The sequence below is a fragment of the Schistocerca piceifrons genome, chromosome 3 (genome assembly GCF_021461385.2).
Source record: "Schistocerca piceifrons isolate TAMUIC-IGC-003096 chromosome 3, iqSchPice1.1, whole genome shotgun sequence".
Taxonomy (NCBI): domain Eukaryota; kingdom Metazoa; phylum Arthropoda; class Insecta; order Orthoptera; family Acrididae; genus Schistocerca; species Schistocerca piceifrons.
In genome coordinates, this window is record NC_060140.1 from 466,935,228 (window position 1) to 466,950,189 (window position 14,962).

Consider the following 14,962-nt stretch of genomic DNA (forward strand, 5'->3'; position numbering starts at 1 on the left):
CCTCTCTTGTCTATCTGCTCCTCCCCTTCTGTACATAAGCTCGTCCTCCCTCCTCCCCCGATTGGGTATTTTCTGCCCCCGGGGACTGGGTGTTTGTGTTATCCTCATCATTTCATCATCATTCGTGAAAGTGGCGAGATTGGTGCAAAGATTGAGAATTTGTACGGGCGCTGCTAACCGCGCATTTGAGCGCCCCACAAGCCAAACATCATCATCACCCCCCCCCCCCCCCCTGTAAGACTGCTCTGTCTCACCCTCACCTTTCTCTTTCTGTTCTTCTCCCCCTTTATTTGTCCCGCTCCTCTGCTTCTCCATCCATTTCCCCCTTCCCCTCACTTTGTCCATCTCCTCTTGCCGCAACATCTGTGTCCATATCCCCATTCCCGTCTTTCTGGCCATCTCTTCCTCTCCCCCTTCTCTCTCCACATTATCATCCCTCACTCCAATTGGATGTTGCTGGTGCTTACCCCCACAGTTATTTCTGTCCCTACAGTAAGCAATATGTACCAGGTTCTGTTGAAATCGATCCAATGGTATAGGAGCAGTTTTTACCAGCAGCGTTGTCCGCATACGCACATGTCACAAATACCCAGCATATTTCAAACTTATTTGTACATACATTTTACCTCTACCTTTAGAGAATTTAACCCTGGAGGTTTGTTTTCACGCAGCTCAGTGTGTATTAAGGACATTCTCTTGAACTGTATGTCGTATGATGATAGAATTTTGTAGTCACATTGAGCGCCATATGTGGACACTCACTGTGAACTGTATAGAGTTAGTGGCAAATAAGTAATGAATTTAAATTTCATATACGATGCAGCAATTTTTCACGCATCTCAGTGTTCATACCGTCATATCTCCTGTGATACTTATCGTAGAGCCAGCCGTTGTGGCCGAGCGTTTCTACACGCTTCAATCCGGGACCGCGCTGCTGCTGCGGTCACAGGTTCGAATCCAGCCTCGGGAATGGATGTGTGTTATGTCCTTAGGTTAGTTAGGTTTAAGAAGCTATAAGTCTAGGGGACTGATGACCTGAAATGCTAAGTCCCATAGTGCTTAGAGTCATTTGAACCATTTGAACTTATCGTACAGTGTTATCGTTTAGCAGGTACTTTCAGTGGTATATGTGAATACTAACTGCAAAGTGTGTTTAGAATAGTGTTAGTAGTAAAGGAGTAATAAATTACAAGTGATGCGTCACTTTTACTACATGAAGAGCAAAAATGTAGTAAGCGAAATCGGTAAACTTTTATCCTATCATTTTCGTGTTGTCAGTGAGAAAGTGTTACTTAAAGGTCTGAAATTAAGTGTAAAATTTGTTGTAAGTTACTAAGTGCTCTTATTGTCAAATACTGGATGAATGAAATATGGGTATTCGCACATGGTGGGCTGCACTTCGTTTTGGTTGAAATCGGTCCAGTATTTGAGGTGGAGGTATGGAACACAAATTTTTGTAAATATGTACGGATGTTGCAACCATTTATCTCAGTTTATGTCAATTCTGTGTTTGCGCAGTGATTCAGTGCTATCTTCAGCGGTGAAACATTCCTAAAAACGGATTCAGCATTTCCGTCTTCGTTCCGTCATCTTCCTTTGTTCACTGAGCTCGAAGTGTGTTAGGATTTTTTATTCGATCGATAAGAAAAAATTTATTTTCATATTCATTGAAAACATCTCTCATTGCTCTCTTCATGCTCATTTAAGCTTCTTTTAGCTTTTGTTTTTAACATAGCTTTTATTTGGTTTAAATATGTTACTAGCTTGTCATTGCTTTCGTAGCAACTTTCTAACTCGGCTGTTGAACCACGGCGGGTCTTTTCCATGCTTCACAACCTTGCTCGTCACGTACATGTACTGCTATGTATAGCTCTTTTACATCTGTAATGATCCTGTTGACAGGGGTTGAACAAATTAGCATTTTACAATTTTCATGAGTAACAGTGAATGAATTCCGTGCTTCTTTCATCTCGCACAGAATCATAAACAAGTGGGATAAAGGTGATTGACCTACTTCCTGCGATATCACATTTATGCCTCTAAAGTTTTAAACATTTTCACAACAAACTGCCAGCGCCCTCATTAACTGTCAACACGAGAGGTTACTGACGTATATCAAACCTACTTAATATTAAGGTATAAACAAAACTTGATCAATACGTATCCATCACACGCTCTCTTCTGTCGTCATTCTGACAAGAACTAATCTGCCTATAGGACCACAGCTATCATAAACGTAGGCATCCTTAACATAGAAATGGTTTCGTATGGTAATGTAGATGAAATGTAATGGATTCCTATTTTTCATGTGTCGTAATTGGCACCATAGCGTTACTTACGTCTGAAAGGCTGTAATGATATTTTATCTTGCCAGATGAGTCATGTTCATTGAAATCATTAACGACGCAAATATTGTTCATTGAGGTGTTTATCACGTTAGATTCATGAGATATTAACAAGCTAAGGAACGTCACGTGACTAAACTATTCTGCGCATAATTTCTAAGTTAATTTCCATCTACACAAGTTTCCAACGTTTCCTACCTATGACAAGAGCGTTATTACACATATGTGGCGGCTGATGGCCACGATAGGAGAGATCATGTTAATTTTGCTTGTAGTGAAACATTTTTATCTTTGAAAGACTAAATCCAGACATTGACCTATCGCAAGGATGCTGGGGAAAAAGAATTTGTTATGTGGCGTGACATACGTTTTGTATATACAGGATTAATCATGGTTATAGGTCTGGTGCACGAACAGTTTACAGCTGGAGCTATTAAGTTATTGTTGATTTACTTCTGCCTGTTCTAGGTGTAAAAGTGGACAAATGAAATTCTCAACTAAGAAGTGAGCAAAACGTAGCTCATATCATTCAAGTGTAACATATATTACTGACTATCTGAAGCTTAACGCCTCATCCTGAATACAGCCATTCGCAAGCTACTCGCAACCAGTTACGTTACCCGTGCAAGCGTAACCGAACCCCTCGAAGTTTAGATCCTTCTTCGTATCTTAAAAACTCTGCAGAGTCGTTCCCATGATGCCAAGATGCTATTATCATAAGGAAAAAGGGCACAACGGAGAGTTAGTTACAGCCACGGTGATGTTACTGAGGTGATTCACTCACTGTTGGTGAAAAGGCGAGCGAACACTTTATCCCGGACCAATTAGTGGAACTCAGAAGCTCTTAGTCGGCCCGTGAGATGTGCTCTGGGATAGCCAACTGCTAGCGCAGAATCGGCTAAAGGTAGGTAACCGCGTTCAAGGAGCGATCCTCCAGATACTTCTAATTCATCGGAATTGCCTATCGCACGATACTTCACAATACAAACACATGTTTCTAAATAAAGTGTAGTTGAATTTATTACTTATTGTAAGATTATGAGGGATAGGTTCATCTAAGTGACTTGAATCGTATGATTTCTACCGTCTATTTGATGTCTTTCCTTAACTATACGTAAACACAGTGTCTCAAGAGAAACGTTCTCAACATAATGTTGTGTTTGCGTTGTTAATGATGAAGGTGAAGGGACCCAGTACCAGAATTACTTTGTTCCACATGAACAGCGCCAAGGCTGTCACAAATGTGAAGCCGACACTGGTCTTATTCTGAGTGAAGATTAGCATACGTCTGTTGTAGCCAGCCGGCTCAGGTTGGTGTCAGAGCAGAAAACAGGTCGCTGGAATTGCTGCTTTTCCAATCGTAAGTGATGTCCGCTGGCGGTGCAGGGCAGGCTCGACTTGGGAGGAAGATCTCCAGACTCTTGGTTAATCTGTTCCCACGTACCTAAGATGCTATGTTTTGATTGAAGCAATTGTTTGTATTTCTAGTAAAGAATGATGTGAGGTATACAGTATGCGCCGATACATTTTGAACGATATTTTGCCATGTTTTCCATTAACACTGAATCGGAAAGTATGCGATTCCCAGCATTTTATTGCTGTTTCTGGCAGGAGACAGACTATGGACAGAAAGCCATCCTAGGGGACACTAGATGGTCCACTCACAATAGTGATCTGTTATACATTTCGTAATGATATGCAGTACCCTGTGGGTATCGTGGAAAATTCTACTTTTATTTGGGTGCAGGCTGGGGAAAGCGGTAAAATAAGGAGCAAACCTGCAAATTCTCAGTCTGATGAAGTGGGAGAACCGTTTTAAAGGACTGCTAATAAAAGAATGGACATAGTATGAGAAAATAAAGTGAGAGATCGGGAGATTCAGGATGGTAAAGTAGAGAAAATAACAACGAAAGAGATACAAAGGTTGCTACACATATAGTAATGGAGAAATCACCAGAGCCTGCAAATATACAAATAGAGTCAACGGCGTATGGCCCAAGTGTTCTGTATGAATATCTAGGCAAGTTATTTAATAACGAAGTTTAACCCATGGAGTGGAAATTTTAGCAGAGCGGAACTTATGTATCTAAGCTCAAAAAATATACTGCCATTCCCAACCTGAACAAGTCAGGAGAATCGCCAAAAACGTATGTAAGACTCCATTAACCTCTACGAATCGGTAGAGTGTGTGAATGAAGTAGAGAAAGAAATTTCTAGAAAGACCTTCGGAATAACTAAGGGACTGAAACAAGGATAATGTTTGTCTCTGGTGTAGAAAGTGCATGGGAATGGGGATTGAACTAGGGACATACTTGGTAATAAGCTGGTGTTCAAAATTAAAGAACAAACCGCTATTTTCCCATACTGTGTGTAATTTATGATTTAATCATACAAACTATCAACAGATGTCCGTAAGATCATTTTCTGCATGGAAAGTGCTATTCCCGGTAAGGAACAACCACTCCAGTGATGACATCAGAGCATCTGTCAAACGGGGTAATGTTTTCCGGGTAGTTCCATATCCACAATCGCTGTGTACACGGTCGCAGACGGTGCAGCATGGCACAGAGAAGAAAAGTAACAGACTCTCTGCGGTGGAGCGCCATAGGAAGGATGGAAGCAGGACAGTCGCAAACTGATGTCGCCCAGTGGCCTATTGAGAATCGTTCTGTGTCTCGGATGTGGCGACAGTTTATAGAGACCGAACTTGTGTCCCGAGGACCAGGACAGGGTCGACCATGTATGACATCAGTAAGAGAGGACCGTCCCTTGGCTGTAAGGTCACGGTGGTACCACCTTAGTGCTGCACGGAAATAGGCTCCTAAACTCGCAGAATCCACTGCACGTGCTGTGTCGAGGCAAACGGTCTACAGAGTGCTTTGGTAGAGGGTCCTCTGTCGTCGGAGACCTGCTTCACAGATGGGAACGTCTTGAGTGGAGTCGTCAACATGCCACCTGGATGGTCGAAAATTGGGCCAATGTTCTTTTCGCAGAAGAGTCCCGATGTGGTCTGGAGAGTGATTGGTAAGGGACCGATATTGAGGAGAATCTCTAATGGTGTGAGCAGGAGTTATTTTGACCACTCGAGCGCCTCTTCGTGAAACTGTACGAATGAATAGGCAAGGTTTAACTGCTGCCAGGTATCGTGAAGAGACCTTGAGACCTCAAGTGCGGTTGTATCGAGGAGCTGCGGGCCCAGACTTCCTCTTGATGGACGATAATGCTCGATCTTGATGTTTTCTTGGAAACAGAAGATATTGCACGGAGTGCACAGGGAGATGGGTTGCATCACGTCAATATCCAGAAACACTCTCCAAGACTTGGAGCAGGTCTGCAGGAAGAGTGGGCGTTATTGCCTCAGTATGAGATTGATGATATTATTCGCAGCAAGCCCTGTCGTTGACAGGCCTATAATGCCGCCAAAGGTGGCTACACCCCACACCTGGCACATTAACTAATTGGCGGAATATGTGTGCAAATCCGTTAAATTGGAAGAAACAAAAAACATTTTTGTCTACCGTTATGCATGTTGCAGCTGTTTACATTCTATGTCTCTACTTTACTGTCACTTCTTTATACTGTTCTGAGCAAAGTAAGCGCAACCTTATAAAATTTCAGTTTGATACCTTAATTTTGGACACCATTGTATTTAAGGAAATGCATTCATTTCGAGCGTTTTATGGTGCGTGTCAGTTTTCAGGAGTCATACAAGCCAGACCTTAGTTGGAAGAAAAATTTGCTTCTCAAAGTTGCAGGCCGATTTTTGTTATTTTCCGATTAGTCAATGCAAGAGGATGTGGCTGTGCTTATCGTACTAGCTATTACGAGAGTCTAAAGCTTAAACTTTTGTTGGTTTCATCGTGTGCCATTACTAATCAATACTGCACCTGTTTGTCTGTTAAGAGTTCGCAAAACAATGCGTTTGTAGGTGCAGTCTCTGCGGGACTGTGGTGAAACTTACCTATCATACCAGCACGCAGGCACTGTTGTCGTGGGAAGCGCCTATTCACCAGCGAAGAATGGCACCTTCGTGCTCACATTACACGGCATGGCTGCGTTCAGTTGTTGCTGCGAGTACAGGGCAGTAAAATGGAAAATTGCAGCTCAATAAATGAACAACGAAACGTATTATACATTTCACCAGTAAAGGAAAGACCGATTAGCTCGAATAAATTTTGCAGGAAAGAATGATTAATGAAATAAAATCCACCTCAACCGCATTCCCTGCTCGCTGAAGTCCCGCTGCTACTGTTGCTGTCGTCTGCTTGGATCAGTACACGTGATATTGCTGTGTCAAGACTGTGGGCGCTTTGTACATGCCTGTTTTCAATTTCTAATCATGACTCACTGAATTCCTCCTGTAAACTTTGGGGAACACCATCCAGAGTACCGAGCGAGGTGGCGCAGTGGTTAGCACACTGGACTCGCATTCGGGTGGACGACGGTTCAATCCCGCGTCCGGCCATCCTTATTTAGGGGTTCCGTGATTTCCCTAAATCGCTCCAGGCAAATGCCGGGATGGTTCCTTTGAAAGGGCAAGGTCGACTTCCCTCCCCGTCCTTCCCTAATCCGATGAGACCGATGACCTCGCAGTTTGGTCTCTTTCCCCCAAACAACGCAACCTTCCAGAGCGGAGCGTAAAACTGTGTAACGTCACTAAACTTTAATTTTTTGTTCTCCGTTGTTACCCTATTCTTGGCAAAGGGCGAAATAATTTCGATGAGGTTGAATTAGCAGCGTTTCGCTGGCAACCACAGAAATTTAATCTCCTTATACGCTGAGCCCAATACAGCTTCCAAAAAAGTATTCTTTTCATCTGAAGCGCAGTCTTACATTTTCCAGTTGACCTGCATTGGTAAATTCCTCGTATAGTGTGGAATTAGATGGGAGCTACACATTATTGCTTTCCACCAATTCAGTATTACAACCTTTACTCCAATTCATACCTGAATGCCGTCATACTAGACTTAACAAAGTGTGATAAGGAGCCTTATCTATAACAGTCGGAGATGTGTTTGGTAATATTTCGAGAGAGTTCCTCAACCATTCTTATTAGTGTCTGGTATTGATCGCAGAGTGATAATCTGCACCTCCTCTTTGCCCAGTACAATAAAATCCAGCATTTTGCATGAACCAATCTTCGCTCCCAAAGCCACACATTATAATACTTTTCCACAACCGAACGGTGTTTGAATTCCTCGTTTCCAGTTATTCCACTCTTGAACACTTGTTCTGTGATAATCGTATACATTGTCTTATGCACAAATAATTGTTGGCTCCTACCTTCCAAGCTTCTTGGAATGATTTGCACCACACTTACTCTTATCATTGTAATAAAAAATCCAGCCAGTGTTTCGCAAGTGTCTCATTTTCCACAAGAACTCTTTCCCCTACTACTCGGCTATTTTCCCTCAGAATAGGTATTATGTTGAACTTTTTGTATCTGAAGCCTAGTTTCCGAATAGCACGGTAAACGGTGGTTCCACTCACATCAACAATGTCTTCCACTTCATTTTTCCTATATGACTGCTACTGCTGGGAGTTGTTTTTCAACTTGTAAGTCGTAGATTTTCCTTCTTATGTCTCTTCCAGTGTAAATTTCTGTCGCATGCCAGAAGTCTTTGTGACAATGATAGTTTCCTATAGTCTCTTGAAATTCGCTTCATTGGACTTTCACTATTACTGAGACACTCATAAGATCTCTTTACTGGCTTTGATACGGAACTGTTCTTCTCTGGCTTCAGAATAAGCTTGTGAGCCGATCACCACGAATTTTTCATAACTCCGTAAATTATGCATGGTTTCACTCGAGTTCACTAATTATGTCACGAGGACTATTTCATACGAGTAGATAACAACGAATAGTAGCTAGATTGTTTTTTTACCTGACGGGATCCCCTGATATAACACTGCAATAGTGAAAAATGGAATGGAACTTCCATTTGTAACTCCGGCAAAATAGCATCAACAAGCACGAGGAGCAAGAAATCGCAAAAGTAAATTAATCAAACATGTGATATAAGCGCTTTGTGGAGATTTACGTGCATAAAAACGTAACAGCTATGAAAGGCAACAACACAGCTTAAACTTACACTTTCCGTTTTGTTCACATTACATCACCATTACACGGATTGTGTCAATCTAAATCCGCCATCATTACGACAAAACGACTAATCGAAAATCGACGAAAATCCGCCTGTAACTAGTGAATGGTTGCGTCTTTAAACTGCTGTTCAAATGAAGTTGTTAACGTAATCACGGTCTGGCTTTTGCGGCTCTTCAAAGTTGAGAAACGCTAAAAAAATCCTTAAAAAAGCACGCTTTCCCTGAAATATTACCATATACGTCACCTCCTTTTCAACTGAAATGAAATTTTCAGTTGTCAAATAAAAGACAGAAGGTACAGCACATCAGTCTTCGCCTTTCGATATAGCCGGAATAGAAGCACGAAGCGAAGGGATCAATCATTATAAAACGGATAATATCTGGGAGGGGGTGGGGATGGGTAGAAAGGGGAGTAGAGGGGTTGAGGAGTTTGCATTTCGTTTGGCCGATTCAGCCGCTTTTCTAGAAACATCAGTTTCCCCTTTTGAGTTCAGAGCACGAAAGAATTTTTTTTAAGACAGCTTTACATAAATGTTCTTATAACTAGTTTAGAACGAGTAGGTGTGATGTGTATGTAGACGACTTCCATATGATAGTAGAAAAAATGGGTGCCAATTTAAGAGACATAAGGAGCGTGGAATGTCAGAAGTTTGAGAGTGGTAGGAAAGCTATAAAATCTTAAAAGGGAAATGACAAGGCTCAGTTAAGATGCCAGTGAAATAAAACGGATAAAAGACAAGGAAAATGATATAACGGGAGTAGGATTCGTTATGAATAGCTAGTTAGGGCAGAGAGTGAGTTACTGTCAACACTTCAGTGATAGGGTTGTTCTCATGAGAATCGACAGCAAACCAACACCATAGTTCAGGTATATATGCTGACGAAGCAAGCCGAAGATGAAGAGACAAAGTATATGAGGATATTGAAAGGGATACTCAGTACGTAAAGGAAAATGAAAATCCAAGAGTCCTGAGGGACTGGAGTGCAGTTATAGTTGATGGAGTAGATGAAAGAGTTACTAGGGAATACGGGCTTGGTACTAGAAATGAGAGAGGAGAAAGAGATAGCAAAGTAGTAGTGATGAATATTAGGCTATAGATACTGCAATAAGGAATAACTCAGTAGGCATTGCAGTTGAAGAGGAATTGAAATCTTCAAAAATGGCAATCACGGAAGTTGGAAAGAAAACCATCGGTACAAAGAAGGTAACTTTGAAGGAACCATGAGTAACACAAGAAGTACTACAGCTGATCCATGAAAGGAGAAAGTATAAAAATGTTCAGGGAAATTCAGGAATACAGAAATATAGGACACTTACGAATGAAATAAACAAAAAGTGCAGGGAAGGTAAGGCTAAATGGCTGCATCGAAAATGAAGTGACTGTCGGAAGGACAGATACAGCAAATAGGAAATTCAAAACAACCTCAGCTGAAATTAAATGCAAAGATGGAGCAATGGGAATTTCACTGTTAAGCGCAGAGGACAGAGCGGATAGGTAGAATGAGTAAGAGTATATTGAAGGCCCCTATGAGGGGGACAACTTGTCTGATGACATTATAGAAGAAGAAACAAGAGTCGATATAGAAGAGATAAAGGATACAGTATTAGAATAGTAATTTAAAAAAGCTTTGGAAGAGTTAAGATCGAATAAGGCAGAATGGATAGATACCGTTCCAACATTGCGATTGATAATGGAAGCAGGAATAAAGAAAAATCAGGACGCCTTCATAGTTCGTGTCGACTAGGAAAAAGCGTTAGACAGTGTAAAATGGTTCAAGATGATCGAAATTCTGAAAAAAATAGGGAAGCTGTCGGGAAAAAAGTGTAATATACAATATCTACACGGACCAAGAGGGAACAATAATAGTGGAAGACCCAGAACAAAGTGATCGGATTAAGAAGGGTGTAAGACAGTAATGTAGTCTTTCATCTTTACTATTCAATCTATACACCGAAGAAGCAATGATGGAAATGGAAGAAACGTTCGAGAGTAAAAGAAAAATTCAGGGTGAAAGAGTATCAATGATAAGATTATCTGACAACTTTGCTATCCTCAGTGGAAGTGAAGAGGAATTACAAGATATGCTGAACAGAACATGGATTAAGAGTAAATCGAAAGTAATGAGAAGTAGCAGAAATGTGAACAGCGAGAAAATTTACTGCAGGATTGTTGATCATGAGGTAGATGTAGTTTAGGAATTCTGCTACCTAGGCCACAAAAGAACCCATGACGTACGGAGCAAGGAGGACACAAGAAGCAGGCTAGCACTGGCGAAACGGGCATTCCTGGCCAAGAGAAGTCTGTTAGTATCGAGCATAGACCTTACTTTGAGGAAGAAACTCCTGAGAAAATACGTATGGAGCACAGTATTGTATGGTAGTGAAACTTAGATTGTGTGAAATCCGTAACAGAAGAGCATCTGAAATGTGGTGGTACAGAAAAATGTTGACAATTAGATGATCTTATCAGGAAAGGAACACGGAGGTCCTCCGCAGAATCGATGAGGGAAGGAATACATGGTAAACACTGACAATAAGAAGTTATATGTTTGGCGATATGACATCACTTAAGACATCAGGGCTGCATCAAACCGTGATGATTAAAAAAACCGTTGGGCGAAGCTTCAACCAAGTGGCTATTCAAGTTAATGCGTTTACTGAAGATATACCACCGAACTTTCGGAAGAGCAATATCTACACAATCTCCAAGAGAGCAAGGGCAAATACATGGGATAACTGTCGCACAATCAGCTTGATAAATCATGCTTCCACGTTACTGAGCTGAATACCATACAGAAGAATAAAAATATTGGGAATCTGTTAAGGAATTATTATTTTGGTCATCACAGACGCGTATCTGACGCTGCGCTTCATAATGGAAGCAGAACGTGAGAAAAATCCAAAGCAATGAACGGAAGAGTGACACAATCGCTCTGTTCTCATGTGTTCTCGCAAGGACGGCAATCATATAACAGTAGTGTTACATTTGTACATAGTAGCTTATAAGAAACCAGATCTTTCCATGTTAGAATGAGAGGTACTGGCCGATGTAAATCATTATCCGGAAGAGAATATGTTAGACGCTGTTGGTGACAATCGTGCTGCCAGTATTCAGAGCCTTGTACGAGCTCTGTAAACGAGACAAACAACTGCTTTCACAATCTTACACTGTCAAAAATTGCACCTGTATGAGGGTACGGGCCGGCCGGTGAGGCCGAGCGGTTCTAGGCGCTTCAGTCTGGAACAGCGCGACCGCTACGGTCACAGGTTCGAATCCTGCCTCGGGCATGGCTGTGTGTGATGTCCTTAGGTTAGTTAGATTTAAGTAGTTGTAAGTTCTAGTGGACTGATGACCTCAGATGTTAAGTCCCATAGTGCTCAGAGCCATTTGAATTTTTGAGGGTACGGTCATTGCAACAAGTGACCTTTCCCATGGGCACTAACACACAGACGTCATTTGCTGCAACTGTTACTGTAGTGGAGCGCGATGTATCACGTTACACCGTGTGGCTATTCGATGAAAGAGAGTAGGTTTGGTGAAACTCCTGCACAACGTTACTTGCTATCATGTGTGTCGTCAACAGTGAGGTATAGACGAGGTGATATTGCGATATGTGGATATTTTTCGTGATTAGGGTGTAGTCCCGTTATTGCGCTAATTTTGTAATGATACTGTGTTGTGCGCACAGTAGGCGAAAATTTCGGAGACGATGAGTGTTGGTAAAGCATTACAAGGCAGTCTCTCATAGAGTATCATCCGTGAGGCAATGATTTGTGGTCAATAACATTACTGAAATGGACTGGTCTTCTCGGAGTCCCGACCTGAATCCAATGGGACACCTTTGTGATGATTTAGAACGTCGACTGCGCTTCAGATCCTCGTCTCCGATGTCACAACCTTATCTTGTTTCGGCTCTTGCGGCAAAATGGGCTGCAACAAAACATTCAGACACCTCATTGAAAGAGTCCGCTGCGGAGCTGAAGACGTGATAAAGGAGAAGTGTAGATTCTTTCGATGAGATAGTGTAGGTGAAATAATGAGAGTTGCATGATTTTCAAATCAGAAGAACAGTAAATCGTCTGACCTGATTAAATATTTGTTAATGACATCACTTTAATATTAGCTATCTAAAACAGTCTTGATCACAATTTATTTATTACGGTGACCGGTTTCGACCACTACTGTGGTTATCTTCAGACCTACAGGTCTGTTTTAAACGAACAACTTCAATTCAAAGACAAACATTTCTTTGAGCTTTTCGATCATCTGCTTTAGAATGTTCACTCTTCTGTCCTTCGTTTTTAAAATTATTAAGACTTTTAGGAAATATTTTAACTTTATTTTGTAATTTTATTTCACCAAACATTATTTTATGACTGACTATCTGTTTTAGAATGTTTGCTTATATGCTTTTAGACTGCATATTGCTAATTGACATCCCTTTATTTTTGACACCACGGCTCATAGTATTATAATTTTAAATTCCTTCCATTTTCATTATTTTTATTTGTTTATAAGACTGGCATGCAACGTAAGTAATAGCAACGCCTTTTTAAAAATTGTCACATGTAATTAAAAAAAATTGTGATGAAGGCTGTTTTTGATAGTAAATATTTGAAACACACTGTCACTCCGATAATGTATTCAAAAGACCTCAATATTAACCAAGATGAATGTATCTTCATATACCAGTGGGTTAGTCCACTATATACAAAGAACATATTTTCAGCTAATAAGCACTACATCTGCAAAGAACAAAGACTAAGTTATCCCAGAGCTGAGTAGAGGTAAGAACTCTATACTGACAGCAGCGTCCTGTGCAAACTATCCGCCAGAGAAACTCTGTGATGGAGCTCTACATCTACGCCAGTACTCCGCAGACTGCCTGACGGTGTATGGCGGAGTGTACTTCTGGGACCACTAACCGATCTCCCTTTCCCTGTTCCCTGTGGAAAGAATGATAGTCGGTAAACCTCTGTATCAGCTCTAATTTCTAGAATTTTCTGGTTGTGGTCAATCGCTTGGTGTATGTTGAAAAAAATAATATGTTGACCGACGCTTCCCGGATAGTATTCCCTTGAAATGTCAACAGAAAACCTCTCAGCGATGCGCAACACCTCCCTTGTAGCGTCTGCCGCTGGAGTTTGTTGAGGATCTTCGTAACGCTCTCTCTCTTGCCGACTTGTCGATCCAATGACGAAACACGCCGCTCTCCGTGGAGCTTCTCTATCTCTTCTATCGGTCCTACCTGATAAGAGTCGCAGATTGCTGAAAAATACTCAGTAATCGGTGGGACAAGCGCATTGTAAGCCACGTCTTTCGGTGATGAATTATATTTCCTTAAGATTCTTCCTATGAATCTAAATCTGGCGTCTTCTTTTCCTACTATTCCTTTTAAATGGTCATTCCACTTAAGTCGCTCTGGATAGCTACTCCTAGATATTTTACGGCAAATAACGTTTCCAGCAATTTGTCATTCGCAGTGTAGATGTACAGCAGTGGATTTCGTTTCCTGTGCATGAGGTTCAGTGTAAACGGCCAGAGAATGCACCATTCATCGATCCTCTGTGGTCGTTTGACAAATAGATGTTGTTTTATAGCGTCGCTACTTTCATACAGACAACCACATCATCTCGGACAGTCTTAAAGAGCTTCCGACGACTTCTGCTCGATGATTGATATACATTGTGAACAGTAACTGTCCTAGCACATTTCCTTAGCGTACCCCAGAAATTACCTTTACGTCTGTAGATTTTATTTCGGCAAGAGCGACACAATGAGCTGTAGCTACAAGGAAGTACTGAATCCAGCAGTAAATCTCATACGATAAAGGGCAAGCTCGCGTTTTCCCATTAGACAGCAGTGTGAGGCGGTTTCAGATTCTTTCCTGAAGTCAAGCAACACCCTTTCAACCTGAGCGCCGTTGTACGGCATTAGTACAGCCAACGACTAAAATGATAGGTCAAGCTTTTAACCTGCCACTGAGGTGTCTCCCAAGCTCTCAGATGGAAGCTGTAAACAGCTTCTCGTGGTGTGGTGCCGGTGGCCTTTCTTAAGCGGCGCGCGACCGGTGGCGGTTGCCGCAGAAAGAGCTTGTTGGGATCCAACGATATAAAAGAACTCCTCCCGAACAGGCCATGAAAGCCCAACGGTACTGGCCGGCCGCCGTGTTATCGTCAGCCCACAGGTGTCACTGGATGCGGATATGGAGGGGCATTTCATCAGCACACCGCTCTCCCGGCCGTAAGTCAGTTTACGACACCGGAGCCGCTACTTCTCAGTCAAGTAGCTCCTCAGTTTGCCTCACAAGGGCTGAATGCACCACGCGAGCCAACAGAATAAAGTTGATGTTACGAGAATAGCGTTACCTTCGTCGGTATAATAGCACACATTCCCTCATTGTCGAACAATATATTCTGATGAAACGTTTCATATCTACAAGCGACAGTGCCAGGGAGAAAGGAGCAACTTTAGGTAAATGGTGTAGGCCACATTCGTAAAACAAACTTT